Source organism: Chiloscyllium plagiosum, chromosome 3 (genome assembly GCF_004010195.1).
Source record: "Chiloscyllium plagiosum isolate BGI_BamShark_2017 chromosome 3, ASM401019v2, whole genome shotgun sequence".
In the NCBI taxonomy this organism is placed as follows: Eukaryota; Metazoa; Chordata; class Chondrichthyes; order Orectolobiformes; family Hemiscylliidae; genus Chiloscyllium; species Chiloscyllium plagiosum.
In genome coordinates this window covers 29,114,129-29,134,364 of record NC_057712.1, presented here as the reverse complement: position 1 = coordinate 29,134,364, position 20,236 = coordinate 29,114,129, and the positions used below count along the sequence as shown (strand labels likewise).

Genomic DNA, 20,236 nt, shown 5'->3' with positions numbered 1-20,236 from the left:
GGTAGAATAGCACTAATTAAAATGAATGTCCTGCCCCGTCTCCTATACCCTATGAGAATGCTTCCGGTGATGCTGCCAAGGCTGGCACTACGTAAATTGTATGGCTGTTTGGGTTCCTTTATCTGGAATCATAGATGGCCCCTCATTAAGCTGAAGAAGCTACAGCTTCCACAGGCAAGGGGAGGATTGGACTTCCCAGATTTTAGGAAATATCAGTTAAGTTCCCTATTAAGTTACATAGCTGATTGATTGTGGATCAGACAAGACCCAATCTGGCTGGATATCGAGGCTTCTCAAGTAAAATACCCACTTATTAACCTTTTATTTTCAGACAAGAGGAAAATCATTACGGATCACTGAAAAAACACTATAATACTAAACACAATTAAAACTTGGAATATAATGCGGCAAAATGTGGGCAACTCACATAAAACATCCCCCTATGCCCCGATAGTGGGAGCATGAGGATTCCAACCAGAGTTTACAGATGCACTTTTAAACTCTGGAGATCCAGGGGTATCTCATGTCTAGGGGACCTATTAAAAGATGTGATCATGATGTCTTTTGAACAGCTGCGTCAGAAATTCGGATTACCTAATGGAGACCTCTTTCGATACTTCCAAATTCGAGACTATATATAGAAGAAGACTACGTTATTAGATAGTCTTTATAAATCCGATAGAGAATGTAGAGTACTACGACCAGTGGGGGTATCTTCCGTCAGTACTATTTATCATTTACTACATGATGAAGTATCGGGAGATATGGACAATCTGCTTAAAACATGGGATCAGGATTTAGGACTAGAAATCTCTATAGAAACATGGAATGACATTTGGGAAAACGCCAGAAGAATTACCATCTGTAACAGAACTCAGGCTATCCAGCTGAAGATACTTCATAGGGCCCATATAGCACCGGTTTGATTGGCAAAATTTAAGGCAGGAGCACCTCCAATGTGTCCCAAATGCAAAATAGAGGTGGGCAGTCTTGTACATTGCTTATGGACCTGTCAGTAGATCCGTAGATATTGGACTAAAGTAGCAAGTACCCTGACAGAAATTCTAGGAACGGAAATTAAAGTGGACCCTGTATCTATCCTTTTGGGCTTTTCGAACTTTCCCTCCCTGGACACGTACGGGAAGAGACTATTTTCTATTCTTTCTTTCTGTGTATTTAATTGAGATTACGAACTTGGCTGGTCCGGGGCCCCTTGGGAGAGGAATCCCGCACGAATACGGGTTTTGTTACATTTGATGTTAACACATTCCGAGTATGTATCTCACTACCCAATTTCTATGTTATCAGTTGTTTTTTTTTGTTTTTTTCTCTCTTATTTGAATAATAAGAGACTTAAACATACACTCTGGTTAGTTGTAGGTTAGATTAGTAGTTAGTTGAGTTTTGTTTTTTTTCTTTCTCGGTATTTTTTCTTTTGTTAAATTTTGGCTATTGTATATTTAATTGTATATCAATGTTTGTACTTGAGAGTTTTGTTTATTTTTGTAAACTTGTAAAAAATGTTACATTTCTAATAAAAATATCTATAAAAAAGATAGTGTCAAATTTTTAAAATAAACATACAATCCCACAAAGCTTGTTAACAGGTTAGAAGATTGGATAGTACAATAAAAAGCAGCTTATCATAACTAAAAAGTTAACAAATAAGGAAGAAGAAAGCTAACTAGGAATAGAAAAACAGATGGTAAAATTTGCTGGGGACAGTTTAAAAGCAAAAAAGAATTCAACAAAGAGAGCGAATACGTCTGATAGAAATTGAGTCCCGGAAATTAATCAAAAATATAACAAGGTTGCAGATGAATTGAACTGATATCTTCTTTATGGAGACCAATGCAATGTAAGACTAACATGCCCAAAGTAGCTGTAAATCAGGAACTGGAAGGGAGAGAGGAAATCAATAAAATTACCATCGCTAGTGAGTGGTACTGTGCATATTGTTGCAAATGCTGGTTTACAAGTCCCTGGGTTCTGATGGAATTCATCTGAGGATCTGAAAAGAAGTGACTGATGAGAGAGTCACACATTGAAACTAAGGCACTTGGGAAATTAAAAGCAATGAAGCTTCCATTGTATTGGAAAATAGTGACCAAAACTTCTTTCTTCAAAACGGGAGATAGAAAGCAGGAGACCACAGGCCAGTAGGCATAACATCTGTCAAAGGGAAAATTTAGAAGCTATTATTAAAAACATTATTGCTGAGCATTTATAAAAGATCAAGGTAATAAAGGTCCAGTAGTAAGATTTCCAAAAACCATTTTGCAAGGTGCCCCACATCAAAGGTTATTGTGGAAAATAAAAAAACTCTCAGCGTAGAGGGCATCATTGGGATGGATAAAAAATTGGTTAGTTAAAAGGCAACAGAGTTGGCATAAATGGATCATTTTTTCATTGGCAAATGTAACAAATGGTGTGTCACAGGGATCAGTACTGGGGTATCAGCTTTTTACAATTGGATGAAAGAACTGATAGTACAGTTACTACATTTGTTGATGACAGTTATATTTTCACTCGTGGAATGTAGGTGTTGCTGTCTGATCAGCAATTATTGCCCATCTCTAGGAGCCTTTGAGAAAGTGCTGGTGAGATGCCTTCTTGAACCAATGAAGTCTGCATGCCATAGATAGACCCACATGCCATTTGAGAGGGAATTCCAGGAATTTGACTGGGGCAGAGTGACAGAACAACAGTAATTTTCCAAGTCAGGATGGTGAGTGGCTTGAAAGAGAACTTACAGTTGGTGGTGTTCTCATGTATCTGTTGCTCTTGTCTTCTAGATGGAAGTGATCGGGAGCTCAAAAAAAAAAGTGCTAACTAAGGATGTTTGGTGAATTTCTGAAATGCATCTTAAAATATAGTACACACTGTTGCTACTGAGCATCAGTGATAAAGGGAGTGCATGCTTGTAAAAATGGTGCCAATAAAGCAGGCTGCTTTGTCTTGGATAGTATCAAACTTAAGTGTTGTTGGAGTTCGATCCACCCACGCAGTTGTGGAGCATTCCATCACACTCCTGACTGGTGTATGGTGGGGAGGCTTTGGGGAATTAGGAGGAGAGTTACCACAGCATTCCTAGCTTCTGACCTGCTCTTGTAGCTGGTGTTTATGTGAATCCAGTTGAGTTTCTGGTCAATAATAACCCCAAGGATATGGATAGTGGGGGAATTAATGATGGTAACACTATTAAATGTCAAGGGGTAGTAGTTATATTACCTCTTATTGGAGAGGTTCATTGTCTGGCATATGTGTAGGTGTATGGTACTTGTCGGTTGTCAGCCCAAGCCTGGATATTGTCCACATCTTGTTGCATTTGAACATGTCTGCTTCGGTATCTGCAACTGAGGAGTTGCAAATGGTACTGATCATTGTGCAATTATCAGCAAACATTCCCACTTCTAACCTTATGATGGGGGGGGGGAGGGGGTCGGAGGTTATTACTGAAGCAGCTGAGGATGGTTGGACTGAGAACACTTCCCTGAGGGACGCCTGCAAAGATGTCTTACAGCTGAGATAACTGACCTCTAAACAAACATCTGTGTGCCAGGTATGACTCCAACCAGCAGAGAGTTTGCCCCCTTGATGCCCAATTGAATGTGGCTTTGATATCAAGGACGGTTACTCTAACCTCACCTCTGGAATTCAGTACTTTTGTACATGTTTGAACTGAGGTTGGAATGAAGTCAGAAGCTGAGCAGCCCTGCAGAACACAAATTTGTTGTCAATGAGCAGGTTATAGGTAAAAAGAAAGTGCTGCTTCATAGCTTAAATGGTACCTTCCATCACTTTACTGTGAGAGCAAACTGATGGGAAAATAATTAGCCATTTGTCCTGCATTGTGTGTATAGGATGTACCTGGACATTTTTCCACATTGTCAGGTGGTTGCCAGTATTGTAGCTGTATTGCAACAGCTTGGATAGGATTTGGCAAGTTCTGGAACACAAGTCCTCAAGTTTTTGGCCGGAATGTTGCCAGGATCCATAGCCTTTGCTGTATCCAGTGCATCCAACCATTTCTTGATATCAGATGGAGTGAATCAAATTGCCTGAAGACTGGTGTCTGTGATGGTAGGGACCACTGGAGGATACCAAGATGAATCATAATGATAGGTAGAATGAAAGTTGTGAATTGGACCCCAAAAAAACAACAAAGGGAAATAGATCAGTTTATTGTGTGCAAAGATCTGGCCAAAGATGTGTTCAGCCATGTTAGAATTTGAAGTGTTTCAATCAGATACCTTCTCATCCTTCTAAACTCTCGTGAATTCAGGCAAAGTTGAACCAATTTCTCCTCATAGGACAGACCTGCCATCCCCAGTATCAACCTAGTGAAAATCAACTGCAATCTCTCTACAGCAAGCATATCCTTTAAGTAGGGAGAGCAAAACTGTATGCATTAGGCCAGGGATAATCTGACTGAGGCTCAAAGGAACTGCAGTAAAACATCCCTACTTCGAATTCTGTTACAAAGAAGGCTGATATACCATTTGCCTTTCTAATGGCTTGCTGCATCTCCCTGTCTACTTTCACTAACAAGTGTGCAAGTATAGCCCGATCCCTTTGTACATCCGCATTTCTCGGTATATCACCATCTAAATAATACAGGTAGTTCTTCTATAACACTATGGCTGTGTTCTTATGCAGCCCCACATTAAGTGCAGCTTCTAAAGCACAATTCTTCTATAAAGTATTGGAGATGTAATCATGTTACAGCCAACACACGTTTTAAAGTTCACCCTTGAGAAAAAGTGACCCCAGTTTCTTCAACTGCGTTAGTGAATTCCCGTTAACGAAACGCACGTTATAGCAGAACAACCTTTATTCTTCCTTTCTGTTTTTCCACACACCGTGTGTAACATAAATTTTAGCTGAGTAGGACTGTATTTGCCACATGTTTGCCCACTCATTCAATTTGTCTGATTGACCTTGAAGCATGCTTGTATCCTCCTAAAACTCTCAATCTTGCCAGTTTTGTGATATCAACAGGCTTTGAAATGTTGCATTCACTCCCCTCATTCAAGGCATTTGCATTATATTTACATAGGAGTCATACAACATGGAAATACACGCTTTGGTCCAACTCGACAACGCTGACCAAACATCCCAATCTGAACTCACCCTGTTTGCCAGCATTTGGCTCATAATTCTCTAAATCCTTCCTATTCATGAACCCATCTACATGTTCTTCTTCCACCACTTCCTTTGGTAGCTCATTGCATACAAGCACCACCCTCTACATGAAAACATTGCCCCTCAGGTCCTTTTTATGATCTTTCCCCTCTCATCTTAAACCTATGCCCTATAGCTTTGGACTCCCCTACCCCAGGAAATTGACCTTAGCTATTCACCCTATCCATGCCCCTCATGATTTTGTAAACTTCTATAAAGGTCATCCTCCAGCATTTGAGGAAAAAAGCCCCAGCCTAGTCAGCCTCTCCCTATAACTCAAAGCCTCCAATCCCAGCAACGCCCTTGTAAATCTTTTCTACACCCTTTCACGTTTTAAGAACATCCTTCCTATAGAAGGACAACAAGAATTTTATGCAGTATTCCAAAAGGGCCTCACCAATATCCTGTACAGCTGCAACATGACCTCCCAATTCCTATATTCAATGTCCTGACCAGTGAAGGCAAGCATGCCAAATGCCTTCTTCACCACCCTGTGTCTCCACTTAAGGAACTATGTACCTGCACTCCTAGGTCTCTTTGTTCAGCAACACTCCCGAGGGCCCTACCATTAACTGTAGAAGTCCTGACCTGGTTTGCCTCACTAAAATGCTACCCCTCGCTTTCAGCGAAATTAAACTCCATCAGCCACCGCTCGGAACTGCTGTGCTTTTCCAGCACCACTATAATCTAGAATCTGGTTTCCAGCATCTGCAGTCCTTGTTTTTACTTTTCCAAATGCATGTATATCTTGTCCCTCAGAATCCTATATTGAGAATAGCTGGGGCCCCAAGCTTTGTTCTTTGCAGCACCCCAGTAGTCACTGTGCTCCTACTTTAAAACCATTCTATTTATTTTCTGTTTGTCAACTAATTCTCAATCCATGCCAATATGTTAATCCCTATTCCATTTGCTTTAATTTTGTCCAAAAGCTTCTTAACAAAAGCATTCGGGGGATTCAAGATGGTGGCGATCTGAGCTATCTGCCTTGCTGAGCTCTGCACCCCAGCCCAGCAGTAGTGATTTTTTTTAAAAAATTGATGTTAAACAGTTGTTAAACAGTTTAATTCCATTTGCAGTGGAGCCTCGAGTGTCCGAAGACGACAGGCGGGGAATATTTGTTTGGCTGATTGATCATTCAGGTGGCTGGAAACGAGCGGTAATCTACGAGTGCTGGTTGTTCAAGCATTTCTCGATTATCTGGCCATGCATGTCATAATGCCGGATACAAACGGCTCTCAGTTATCCAGCAATGCATGCTACAATGCCGTTTAACTGGTAAGTGAATGCTGGATTGCCTGGTACCATTTTTGCAGGGCCTTGGAATGGTCTGGCATTCGGATGGTTGACGTTTGGACAGTCGAGGTTCGACTGCAAATCCATTTTGAGCAAGCGAGGATTACAAAAGGAAAGCATACAGCCAAGCTTCAACACACGGGACACTCGCCAAAGGCTTTGGGCCGGCCTGCAACTGTGACTGCAGATACAGCTGCAGCTCCTTCGGCAGCCAAGAAAGAGGCACCAGTGCAGCAGGACATTGCTGAAGAACTCAGTGATCCAAGGGATGATCAAGGAGTTGATGGAAGACAATCGTACTCGGCTGGAGCCGATTTCGGTCATGCTACAAAAGCATGAGAAAGAGTTGGAAGGGCTCGGGAAGCAGGTTGAAAGGGTCAAGTGGTGGACTGCAGCGTCAGAGACCGAAGTAGAGTCCTTAGCAGGGCAGATCCAGGCTCTCGACAAACAGACCCGGGCCTTGACCGAACAGGTCGATGATCTGGAAAAAGCGAGGAGAGGAAAAGTATCTGGGTTGTTGAGCTGCTGGAGGGAGTGACAGGTGAGCAGCTCGCAAGCCTGTTTGAAGACTGGCTGTCCCAGCTTCTTGGCTGGGATGCAGAGGTGGACCAGGTGAAGGTTGACAGAGCTCACTGGGTTGCGGTGCGCAGATCTAGTCTGGATCGGTGCCCCCATCTGGTCCTGGTATGATTTCAAACTACGGGGACAAGAAGAGAGTCCTGGAATGTTCTAGAAGAATGGGGAAAGATCCACAGGCCCTGACTTAGAGAACTAAGATAATGTTTTTCCAGAACCTTTCTGCAGCGATAATCAGTAGAAGGAAACCATTTGATGATGTTAAGAGAAAATTAAGGGTCCTTGGTATTTAATATTCGATGAGATACCCAGCAGTGCTTTGTGTTATTCATGAGGAGACAGTGTGATCATTTGACTCCTCAGAGCAAGTGAAAAATTTCTTGGATACTTCAAAATAATTCGGATGGATTTATAGACATGGACAATAATGCTTGTTTTTTCTTCTGCTTGCTATGTTTCTTATAATGTTACCCTTTTCTTAAAGAAGCTGCTGTTGGTATTTTCTTTCCTCCAATTAGGATTGGTGTTGGTGTTGATATATAAATTGGAGGTGGTCACAGTGCTCACCATTGTCTGTTTCCTTCTGTTGCTTGGGGTGTGGGGGAATGGAGATTTGTGTGGGAGGTAGCACCCTCTATGGGCAGTGGGTAGAGCTCCCCCATTATGAGCTTTTTGTGGTTTGTAGTCAATTTAGTTTTTTTTTGAAGTTTTTCATAATTAGAACCCACAAGTCTTCTTTTGCACATGCTCAGTGTACTGTAAGTCAAATTCTTTCTCTTGGCAGGTCAAAGGTGGTTGTAAAGGATCACAGCTAGCAGTGTTCTTAAATGGTGCATCTGGAATATTAGAGAGATCCATTCACCAGTTAAAAGGAAATAAGTGCTGTCAAGGCTCAAAATGAAGAGGGTGGATGTTGCCCTGTTGCTGAAGACTCACCTTAATGGCAAGGAACACTTGAAGTTATAGCAGGACAGGTTTGATCGGGTATTTTACTCGTCCTTTAACACTAAGAGCGGTGGGGGGGGTGGGGAGGAAGAATGGTCATACTCATCTGGAAGATTCTTCCATTTAATTTAATGGATTATGTTAAAGATGAATATGGTCGGTTTGTTATCCTTGACGCCCTAATACATGGCAAGGAATATGGTATTATGAATGTGTATTGTCCTCTGGCCCAACCAGTTAAATTTCTGATAGATGCAGTAAGCTCATGGCCTTTGCGTTGTGGCATATTATTATAAGGGGGACTTTAATTGGCTTATGGATCCTGTGCTGGATAGAATGCCCAAAGGTCCCCCAAAGCTTTCTCCACAATCTAAAGAGTTGGGTGATCTATGTGTGGAACTGGGGTTGGTAGATGTTTGGAGACGTCTCCATCCTATGGGCAGGGACATTACATTCTTTTCCAGTCCTCATCGTGCCATACAAGGATTAATTTTTTCCTAACTCCCACAGCTCTTCTAGATTTGGTGGTATCTTGTTCAATTGCAAATATTGCCATCTCTGATCACGCAGCATTATATTTAGTATTTGAGATTTAGTGTAATGCAATGAACTCATGGTACTGGCAAATGGATCCCTTCATCCTTAAGGGCAGCAATTTTGTTGAGTACTTTTCTGGGGAATTAGAGGCATTATTTGGCCACCAACCCGGGTATAGCTAGTAATCTGTCCATCCTTTGGGAGACTGCGAAGGCCTATGCTAGAAGGATAATTATTTCATACTCAGCCAGCCAAAAGCAACGGAAGGGAGAGCAGCAGTGTCTGCTCCAGGCACGATTGAAAGCAGCTGAGATGACATATTATTATAGGCCATCAGTGGGTAAGCTGCAGCGGATCACCACCCTTTGATCTACCTTAAACTCCATACTTATACATACAACCAGGAAGGAACTTTGACAAGCAAAGGTTGTTTGAGCACGGTGATATGCCAAATATTTACCCGGCCTATCTGGTTAGGAAGAAGAATGCCTCCCAATCTATTGCTTCTATTAGGGAAGGGAATGGGACTCTTACTTGTAATGCTAAAAAGATCAATGTGGCATTTCCTAGGTTCTATTCTGAACTGTATCAGTCTGAATGTTGCGAGGACAGATCGGGTAAAATGGAGTCTTTTTTTTTAAGAACTTGGATCTTCCTGTGGTGACTGCTGAGCAGATGTCTTTCCTTAGTGCTCCATTAATAGCGCAAGAGATACAGGAGGTGGTGAGGCAACTTGAAGTGGAAAGGTGCCCAGTCGTGATGGTCTTCCCAGTGAGTTTTGTAAAGAATTGGTAAACATACTGTCAGAGCTGATGCTAGACATGTTTCATATTCATATAGTCATGATTGCTTCCCGCCATCCTTGAGGCAGGCTAATATCTCTCTTATCCTCAAGAAAGGGAAGGCTCCAGAGGACTGTGCTTCTCATAGACCCATCTTACTCTTAAATTCTGATTTTAAGATTTTGTCTTCAACTGCACAGCACAACATATTGAAATCTTCCTCACATTCTCCTTCCATATTTCCAGAGGGATCTCAACTCCTAACTCACTCTCTCCCAGATGATCGATGTCACCAAGGAACCTTCCCCCCAACAAATGATGCAATACTCACTGAAAGAGTGCTCTTAGCCTGAAGCACCCTCTTTTCCATACCAGATCTGTAACAGTCAAGAGCATGGTCTCCTTTTAGATAAATTCTCTAATCTGAAATGGACAACTTTTATAAGTCATGGCAGACCGTTTTGAATTACTTGGAAACAGACCTGTCTGCCATTTTGATGAGGGCTTTTGCCTAACCCTGATGGTTTGGTCTGATAAACCTAAGGCCATGTAAGGAAGAATTTCAAAAAAATGTGAGTTTAATAATTAATGCTCTCGAAAGTTGAGAGCAATGGTCTTTTGCGCTGAGCGGCATTACTTATTTATCGATTTGTAATAAGTGTAGTTTTGAGGTCTTTTGTATAGTAGTGTAGTTTTTGATGTTCTACTGCTAAATTTTCATGTTTCTCTAACTTTCTAATTTTGTAAAGGTTTTCAATAAATGTATTTTAAAAAAGCATTCTGAAAATCCAAATACACTACATCCATTGGTTCTTCCTCATCTAAACTCCAGCATCCTCATTAAAAACTCCAGTAGATTTATTAAGCATGATTTGTCTAATCCTGGTAATGCTTTCTGAATTTTCTTTTATCATGTCTTTTGTAATAGACTCCAGTACTCTCCTCAATACTAATATCAGGCCAACTTGGTCTGTAATCCTTTTTTTTCCCCCCCTCTCTTTCCATTTTTAAATAATGGACTGCTACGTACTGTATTGACCTCTTCATTTCAGGAACAATGTAACGGTGTTGGAAACAGTTCTAACAAGGTTTACTTGACTATACCTGGAATCAGGGATAGGGGGATTATCTTATTAGGAAAGATTTAGAAGAACAAAAAGGTAACTTTCCTGAACAGGTGGATGTTGAAACAGTGTTTCCTCTTGTGAGAAAATCCCAAACCTACGGTTATCTATTAATGAGTTGTATTATTGAAGACAAATCTTTCTCACAAAAAGGTCATAGGTCTTTTGAATTCTCTTCCTGAAAAAGGTGATAGAAGCAGAGTTTTTGAATCTTTTAAATGTCAAAAAGGGTAGATCATTAAGTTGGGATAATCTATTGAATTTGTGGATAGGTTACATTATTTGTTATTCTGTTCTCTGTGTTTCATTTGGTAATCTTGTGAATAAATTTTGTTTTGTTTAAAATTAAGTGGTTTGACCAGCTGTATATTTCCTGAAATATCCACTTTACACCTGCTTTAAACAACTAGCAAAGTTGGGGTCTGGGTTACTTTCTTGAAATGTTTTGAGGCTGTCTAGCCTGGACAATAACAGACTCCACTGTCTCCCTGTCACTGCTTCAACAGACGACGACTGTACCCAGCAACCAGAGTACCCTCATTTCTCTACTAGTACCCCTTTCTGGCTCACGGCCACCCCATATCGCCATGAGGCCAGTTAAGAGATTTTCTAGTTGTTGGAGTTGAGGTCTGAATACATGTATCTTCATCACTGCCTTGTCAATCAAGGGGATAAGTTTTTCCCTGTGTGCAGTTCGAGTCAACTTTCTCTGCATGTAGCAGATGAGAATGATCAGCACAAGTACTTGCAACACGACAAGGATATGAAAAGTAACTCTGACCCAAGGGTAGATTTAGTCCCCAATTCCAAAATTGCTCAGACCATTTGATTCTGTGTCGAACTCCCTCAACATTGAATCCAGATTAAGAAGATCAAAGCCAGTCTTGTACCCCCTGGTGTTCCACATCCTCAGTTTCAGTTAATAATTGTTGCCAGTTATGGTGGATGGGGGAGGGATGGTAAGGATGAGAGAAGGTTTTGCAGCAATTGTGTCAGTTCAGTTTCCAGTGTGGAAGGTATTGCAAGATATTCCTTTACCTTGATATTTTGGTCTGGGGGTCAGCAGTCTCCCCTTCAACAGGGAGTTGTTCCTGCAGATTAGTTATAACCAGATAATGACCTCCAAGTGAGCATTCAGATGTCTTTTGGTATAATGTGCTGCTGGGGTAGCACTGTATAATTGTTGATTTATGAGCACATAACATGTTCGTTGGATTTGGTCTGTTTGGATGTCTCAATAATCACAGTGGTGAAGTCCACAGTGGGTCCTTTTGAAAATTGCATCAGTTGGGTACATCCAAAACGTGTCCTAGTCCAAAGTTAAAAAATAAAATATCACACAACATCAGGTTACAGTCCGACAGGTTTATTTGGAAGCACTAACTTTCGGAGCACTGCTCCTTCATTGTGGACTCCACAACCACCTGATGAGGGAGCAGTGCTCCGAAAGCTAGTACTCCCAAATAAACCTGTTGGACTATAACCTGGTATTGTGTGATTTTTAACTTTGTACACCCCAGTCCAACACGGGCGTCTCCAAATCATGTCCCAGTCCAAGCATTTTTCCTTGTTGACAGCTTTCAACTGGCTGCATTGTTCCACTGCCCAGCTTGTCCAGTGTTCAGTTCCTTTAAATTATTCAAGATCATGGAGATGGAACAGAGATAAACACCTTCAAGAGTATCCCAAGTACATTTGGCACATCATCAAATGTAACAACAAAGGTTTGTGTCAACTCTCGAGTATATTTATGCAATCCATTGCGAGAGGTCTTGATCTTGGATCCAAGCGGGAATCCGTGATTCAAAAGCATGTCATTTGAGTTTGGTGGTCTGAATGCAGTAGGCAATCGTAACACACAGACATTTTCCGGAGGGTTTTGTATTATTATTGATTCTCAGGTGGATAGTCTTGGTGGCCTACTTAGTGTCTTCTGGCAAAGAGATGTTTTTAACATATATCCTAGTATCTTCGGCACCAATACTGGTTGTTTTGTGTTGGTGGTCTAACCCTGCTTGCATTAACTTCTTTATTTCTCCTTTTAGATCTACTAACTACTGTTTCAGGGAGGCCAGGTCAACTGAACTATCTGTCGTGACTCCTGCTGCAAATCCTGCCCCAGCAGCCATCAATAGGTCACACTTGTCTCCATGTTATTACTGGAGCCATATAGCAGGCTTCTGTTGGAACAAATGTTGTGCAAAAGACACAAAGAGACTCTTTGTTGATTTTGGAAATTGGGTTTGGAGAGATATGTTCAACTGGATCAATATTTTTACAGTAATTATCCCCAGCTTCTGGAGTATCCTGATAGATAGAGGTCTACACTCTATGGCACAATTCTACGAAACTGTCGTGAATTAATATTCAGGGTTGCATGCATGTACATGAGTATTGCTGATAACACTTTTTTTCCCCCTTGCTCTGCAGGCTTTGTCAGAGGCTTGCTTCAGGATGCGATTGGTCCATTCCACTAGTCCTTAATTCTGGGGATGATAGGGAATATGAAATCTCTAAGCAATCCCTAGTAATTTGCATGCCTCTTTCAAGCATTCCCTATGAAATGGGCTCCTTAGTTTGAGTCTAATTGTAGGAGAACTCCTCATCTCGGAATGATTTCTGTGGCTACATTTTTTTTTGCAACCATAGTGGCTGTACAATCCTTGGTCAGGAATGCCTCAACCCATCTTGTGAAGTGATCAATCATGACAAGGCAATATTGCTTTCCCTAACTGAGGTAGTGGACCTATAAAATCCATCTGAATCTTTTCCCAAGGACCTTTTGGTCTTTGGTGGTGACCCATCTTGATCTTGTCCATTTCCTGGTATTACCTTCAAAAATTACAAAATCTGACAGTGCTTCACTATGTCCTGCCCCATTCCGGGCCACCACCAATGGTTTTCCATAAGGAATAGCATCCAGTCTTTCTCTAGGTGGACGGTACTATGGTATACTTTGCATATTATTGCATAGATTATTGCATATACCGGTGGGAGCTATAATTCTATCATGGAGGGGAAATTCTTTTCTCCAAACACAGTAGGGGTCTTCTCTGGCTCCCTCCTTTACTCACTCGGCCTTTTCTTCTTGAGTAGTTGTGACTTGTATGTGGGAAATATCATAATCGGTATAAGTTTCCTTAGTAAGTTGCTTAGCCACCCACATAAGGGTTGTTTGTGGTTCGGTTAACCGTTCTTTGACTGCTGCAGCATTTCCTTCCCACTAGTTATTTTACATTGTTCTAATTTTTATGACTGCTGCCTCTTCAGGAGTTTTGCAGCTGCTATAAGGGGACCAGATTTGTTCCTGATGTTAGATGGGAATACCAGAAGATGTAACATATCTTCTCCTGATCCATGCTGTCATATGACATGAACTACATCAAAAGCGTATCGACTGTTGATTTTCTTACATTTTTCCTTTCCCAAGTGCTTTTGTTCACGCTACTGATTCCGCTACCTGCACTGACTTATGACCGTCTATCTTTGCTCCCGTCCCTAACCATGCTTGGTTGTCCACTACTACCCAAGCGGCATGTGGCTCGCCTTCCAAGTGCTTCCTCGCACCATCTACGTACATTTACAACACCCTTTTCAACCGGGGCGTCTGTCTGCCCCTCGCTTTCTTTCCACCCCCATATCGTTCTCTATTTTAGCTGTGCCGGAGGAGGGTCCTTTGGTTCTTTTTTTTTAATTCAATTTCCACCACCAGGAAGAACCTTCTGTTCTCTATTTTAGCTGTGCCGGAGGAGGGTCCTTTGGAATAGTTAGCTAAGCCAAATTTCTCTGTTGCCCGGGATCACTGCCAGTGATCCCTTTTAGTTTCCCTGCCTCTAACAACAGTTTTTCAATGTCTGCAGGATCACAGTATCGGCTCGGTTGGAGGCTCTCATTTCCCCCCATATTCACAGTACGCTTTAAATCTCCTCTCTGTATAATCATCAAAAAGCTCGCCTTTTCTCAGAGAGACACGGGTCCAATCGACCCAGGCATCACCCAATGCGTCCTCCACGTCTTGTTTAAAATCATTGAGCTTAATCTGATTGGTGCCTTGTTGGGCTGTTATCCAATCCCTGTCTGCTCTGTTACGCATGTTAATCCAAACCGATGCTGGTACTTTAGTTTTCATTCGTATATATAGGTCATGTGAAGTTAAATCGTGCGGCTCCTCAAGTGCTTGTAACCTTTCCTAGAACTCTTTATTGCAGGCATTCCTCTGGGCTTTTAGGGGTTAATCTAACATCTGCTGGCCCTGCCATTCTCTCTCTCCCCCCCTCCCCTTATTCGGGGTTGTTTCATGGGCTGTAACCGTTTGCGTTCTTACAGGTAGGACCTAGTGTGAGGTACCTCGATCCCTGGGTCACTGATCGCCATTGTCATGGTGTTCCTAGAAACTGAGCCCGTGATATGTCTCAGTAGTCGTTATTACTGTCCGTCTGCCTTTTATTCGTGTGTTCCAGGGATATGTTCCTACCTGGCTTTACTATTACAGAGTGGAAGGGCGCTAGGTGGGGTATAGGGAGGTGGAGTGGGGAAAAAAGTGTCCCGTTGGCTGGTTCCTTGCTATTTTCTCATTTCCTAGCAGACATTACTTGCCTCTCCTGTTTACAATGAACACTTTGTTTATAAAGCGCTGGTATTATAACGGGCTCTTTCTGCGGTTTCTCTTTTGTTCCTTTTTGCTCAGCTGCCGACTAATGCCGATATCACCCAGCCTTAGCAATGTTACGAATCAACTTTTTACTTGCTACATACAAGGTTTGTAAGATTGAGCCGCTGGGCCCCAATCCTCCTCGTCCGGAAGATAATTACTTATTGTCCTATCCTTTAAGCAGTTTTGTTTTCTTGCCACTGTACCCGTGTCCAGTTTTTGCCCATTATCTAATAAGCACACTTAAATCCACACCAGTCTGTTGGCATTAGTTATGCCTAGGCTTTTTATTTTGTTGCGCCAGTCCGTCGGTGTTACATACATAATCCCGCGGGGCACTATGTATGTGTTGGGATTATGCTGTTCCTCTGCGCTCCCGGCACCCCCTCACTCCGATTTTTAAGTTTACCAATGGATATCATTGCTTACAGGATCAACTGAAGTGCGCCTGCTCTAACCTAGGTGACAAAATTAAACGGACTCACCCGCTTCGCAGTCGCATTTCGGTGGTCCCAGGCGGAGTACCGTGCTCGCAGCGCCCAACTGTAGGAGTGACCTCGGTCTGAGGCAAGAGTACTCACAGGGCAGCCGGAACAGTGGTCTATTCAAGCAGCGTCGAATATAGTAAGGAGAGAAACTCAAGATCGTCATACAGGACGATCGAGCTCACTCTGCAGACTACCTGGGCAGCACTATTTTTGTACTTTTTACACCAAGATTATTTACATCTACAAACTGGTACCATGCAATTGATTATATCAAGTCTATCAGTCAATTCACAAGTAGTTACATAAAGTCTAAAAATCAATTGACTGGGCAAGTAATTACTTCAAGCTTAATTACAAAATTAATTACTACTATATAATTCAATTAACAAGGAATTTTAATTACATCAAATCGCTGTGCATTTGATATCTACGAATGAAATTCAAACATGTGGTGCTCATTCGCTGATATGGTCACTCATTCATCCTTACACTTTGTTCCTGAACATTGTGGTCTGCTAGTTCTGCCCTGCTTACACTGCAGCAATCTTTAGCAATGCAGCGATCCAATCACCTGAAACATTTCATTCCATGACCCCGACACTCAAGGCAACACCCCACACGCACTTCTGTCTAGCCAGGAGCCCCCCCCCGCGCCCATTTCTCCGATCACTGCTTCAATGGAGGACCTCTGTCCCACACCTGAGATGAGCCCTAGCAACCAAGTACCCTCATTCCCCTACCACAGAAGGCAAATGTTGAAGATTGCACAAGGTCTGTAGAGGGATGTAGACAGGTTAAGTGTGTGAGCAAAAGTTTGGTTGGTGGAGTATAGTGTGGAGAAATGTGATATGTATGTTGACAGGAAGAATAGAGGAGCTAACTATTATGTAAATGGAGAAATGCAGAACAAAGAGATTTGAGAGTTCTTGTCCATGAATCACACAAAAAACTAGTATCCAAGTGCAACAGGTAATAGTGAAGGCAATTGGAAGGTTGTCCTTTGTTTCAAAAGAAATGGAGTCCAGAAGCCATAGAGATATACAGCATAGAAACAAACCCTTCGGTCCAACTCGTTTACACCAACCAGATATCCCAACTCAGTCTAGTCCCACCTGCCAACATCCAGCCAGCTGAAATACTGTGTACAGTTTGGGGCCCCTATTCTAATAAGCATCATACTGCCATTGGAAGCAATCCAAAGGCAGTTCACTAGGCTAATACCAGGTATGGAAGGACTGTCTCATGAGTGTTTGTTGGAAATCAGAATAATGAAAGTTAACCTTATTGAAATATAAAAGATTTTTAGAGGATTTAACAGGGTGGACGCAGAAATATTGTTTCCCCTTTTTGGAGGATCTCAGAATAAGGATTGCACATGTAAGTCATAGAAAAGGAGGAACTTCTGAGGGTTGTGAATTTGTTACTGCAGATGGCTGTTGAGGCTGGGTTATTGAAGCTATTCAAGGCTGAGGCAGATGAACTTGTAGTAAGTCAGGGAATCAAGGTTTATGAGGAAAAGGCAGGAAAATTGAGTTCAAGATTATTAGATCAGCCATGATTTCATTGAATGCCAGAACAGACTCAATGCGTTGAAATAGCTTACTTGGGTTGTTGGTTGTGTGATAAGGATTAACAGACTCCAATTCCTATGTTCACTCCTATATTGTGTTTAGTTCTTTCTGATCACTTTTAGAAAGATGCAAGATGTTAATTATCTAACAAAGAAAACGTCGCTTGCCACCAACAAGGAGGGACTACACAGAATTATTACTTAATCTGTGAAGGAATTGCATATTTTGGTCATGTAGCTGTTTAGTAAAATGAATGCGCAATGACATTCCAGCTATCCGTGATTCCATGTTATTTCATTGGAAGTACTGTAGAATAAATATTTATTTGACTGTTTTGCTTTTTTTTTCTCCTCTCTGCTTTCCCTTATTTTTCCTTTTGATTATCGACTGGCCATGGTCCCTTTAAAACTGTTGCTCGAAGCTCACGCGTAGTAGACAAACTAATGAGCCCCATTTTCTCAGCCTTCAATCGGCTTCATAATCCCTTGGTGCGATAAAAAAAAATCTATTTGGCTGCAGACGATTTTGTGATTCTGCACTCCTGACTGAGCGAGAAAATTCACAGACAAAAAATTAAAAGTAAAGTGAGACAAACTGGAGGCATACAAATAACAAAACAACCAAAAACAAATGATCATTTTTCTATAAGTACCTTTCCCACCTCTTAAAGGGAAAATCTTGTTCATTGGAAGTTCCACACTGAGCTCTGACACTTTACATTATTTCAATTCACTGAAGGGGGCACTGGGTCTGCGAGCAGGATGCAGACTGATAACATTGGGACCCTTAGTTGTTGTGAAAAGACTCCCTATGAAGAGCACCGAAGAAGTTGTATCTTGCAGGATGCCTATGCAAAAAAAAGTTGACTTCATCGGATCGTCCACTCGCAAAGCCCCGCCCCGAAAAAGCTCGCGCAACCCGGTGTAGCCACGCCCCCTTAGCCGCCCCAAGCAGGTCTCGCCCCGACGCGACCTGCCTGGGTCCCGCCCATGTCGCCGCAAGCCCCGTCCCATGACGTAGGCCCCGCCCCCTTCTAACTGCCCACGGTTTCTAGCCGTTGGCAGGACGTTCTTTTCCCGGCGATCCTCGCGGCCCGCTCATTTCCCCGCCATGTTTAAATTTCAATGGCAGCGCAGCAGCAGGTTAGTCGGTTAGTAGAAGGTGGATAATGTGTCTTTTATGATTCTTTCCCCTCCTCTCCCCGCATCCGCTTGATGAGACTGGCGTTTGTGTCGTTGGGGTGGTCGTCCCGGTTGCTCCTTCATTCCCGTTTTGAGGTCTGGGAGCAAGTTTCGGCAGATGTTGGGGGGTTGGTCTGACAGGTAGTGGCTGAAGTTCGGCCCTGAGTCCCAAAGGAAGTTGCATAACATTGGTGGACTTCGCTTGGAAAAGTGAATCCCCACGGGAGCTGGCAATCGAAGCATAAAATAATAAAATGTCGCAAATGCCCAGCGTGACAAGGGCAGCAGCGGGGGGGAGGGAGAGAGAGAAAACAGGAAAATAACGTTATAAAAGCAGAAAACTTAGCAGGTTCAGTAGCGGTTGTGGAGAGAGAAACATGTCCACTCAAACAGGACCCGAGAACATCCTTTCGAATCAAAGTGGGCTGGAGCACATGGTAATTTACTAAGCCACGGATGGTGAGAATGGCCAGTGCAAAAGTTAAAGGAAGTGATCTTTGCTAACCACCCCCCCCCCCCGAAGACTCACTGATTCTTCGGGGGTGGGGGTATTATTTGTAGGTTGTGGATGACTTTAGGTTTAAGGTTGTATAGTGTACGAAGCAGAACACTTGTCAACAGCCAGTGCAGGACATTATTTCATTTCTCTATTTCAAGTGATTGGTGCATTTCTGATACCTCATGACAGCAACTTTATCTTGACAATGAAATAAAGTGTAAGAAAGGATTAGGGGAGTAGTAGAAAGAGATATAACAGTGATCTTAAAAATGGTTAGGGATAATTAGGAATAATGCTATCAATTCATTATTTTGAATTTAAAAATTAAAGATTTACCTGACTTAGCCAAGCGATTTTGGTCTGTTAATCAGCAAAAGTTCACTTTGTTGTAGAATAAAACAGCTTGTAATTGCGACCAACCATTGCGATGTTCGAGGTTCTGTGTCTAGAGGCGTTTTGAGCAGGTCAGTCTGTCCTGAAAATGTTTTGTGAAATGAATAAGCTTCAGCCTCTTTTTTTATTATTGTTTTGTTGGTGATCTTCAACACAACTTTGCATCTTGGGGTAATTATAAGAATCTCTTTTGCACTTCCTGAATTTATTTGGTTAACACAAATGTGGATCATTTCCTTGAAGTTGGGAGCTAGAGTATTGCAGGGAGGTGTAGGATTTGTTGGGAGTTTTGTCTGATGACTGGCCTTTGTGGCCTTGTTACCATGGGACTTTGGGGCCCATGTCCACCCTACCTCTTGCAAAAATGCCATCCCGTATTCCCAATTCCTCCGATTCCACCAGATCTGCTCCCAGGAGGACCAGTTCCACCACAGAACACACCAGATGGCCTCCTTCTTTAGAGACCGCAATTTCCCTTCCCACGTGGTTAAAGATGCCCTCCAACGCATCTCGTCTACATCCCGCACCTCCGCCCTCAGACCCCACCCCTCCAACTGTAACAAGGACGGAATGCCCCGGTGCTCACCTTCCACCCTACCAACCTTCGCATAAACCAAATCAACCACCGACATTTCTGCCACCTCCAAACAGATCCCACCACCAGGGATATATTTCCCTCCCCACCCCTTTCCGCCTTCCGCAAAGACCGTTCCCTCCGTGACTACCTGGTCAGGTCCACGCCCCCCTACCACCCACCCTCCCATCCTGGCACTTTCCCCTGCCACCGCAGGAACTGTAAAACCTGCGCCCACACCTCCTCACTCACCTCTATCCAAGGCCCCAAAGGAGCTTCCCACATCCATCAAAGTTTTACCTGCAAATCCACTAATATCATTTATTGTATCCGCTGCTCCCGATGCGGTCTCCTCTACATTGGGGAGACTGGACGCCTCCTAGCAGAGCGCTTTAGGGAACATCTCCGAGACACCCGCACCAAACAACCAAATCGCCC

At 42.6% G+C, this 20,236-nt stretch overlaps 1 protein-coding gene and 1 long non-coding RNA gene across 3 annotated transcripts in view; both read left to right on the top strand.

Annotated features, from left to right (window-relative positions):
• Positions 1–14,156: 14,156 nt before the first annotated feature.
• LOC122542010 lies at positions 14,157–16,048 on the top strand. Its single transcript, XR_006309741.1, has 3 exons — positions 14,157–14,767; positions 15,129–15,199; positions 15,524–16,048. It is a non-coding gene; the product is annotated as an uncharacterized LOC122542010 (long non-coding RNA).
• Positions 16,049–18,323: 2,275 nt separating this feature from the next.
• mcph1 (microcephalin 1) overlaps positions 18,324–20,236 on the top strand; it is a 323,112-nt gene continuing 321,199 nt past the window's right edge. The window contains exon 1 of one of the 2 annotated variants that reach the window (XM_043679269.1): positions 18,324–18,428. The gene's annotated coding sequence lies outside the window, so the exon portion shown is untranslated. The remainder of the gene's footprint in view (positions 18,429–20,236) is intronic. The other variant, XM_043679280.1, reaches the window with a different exon arrangement.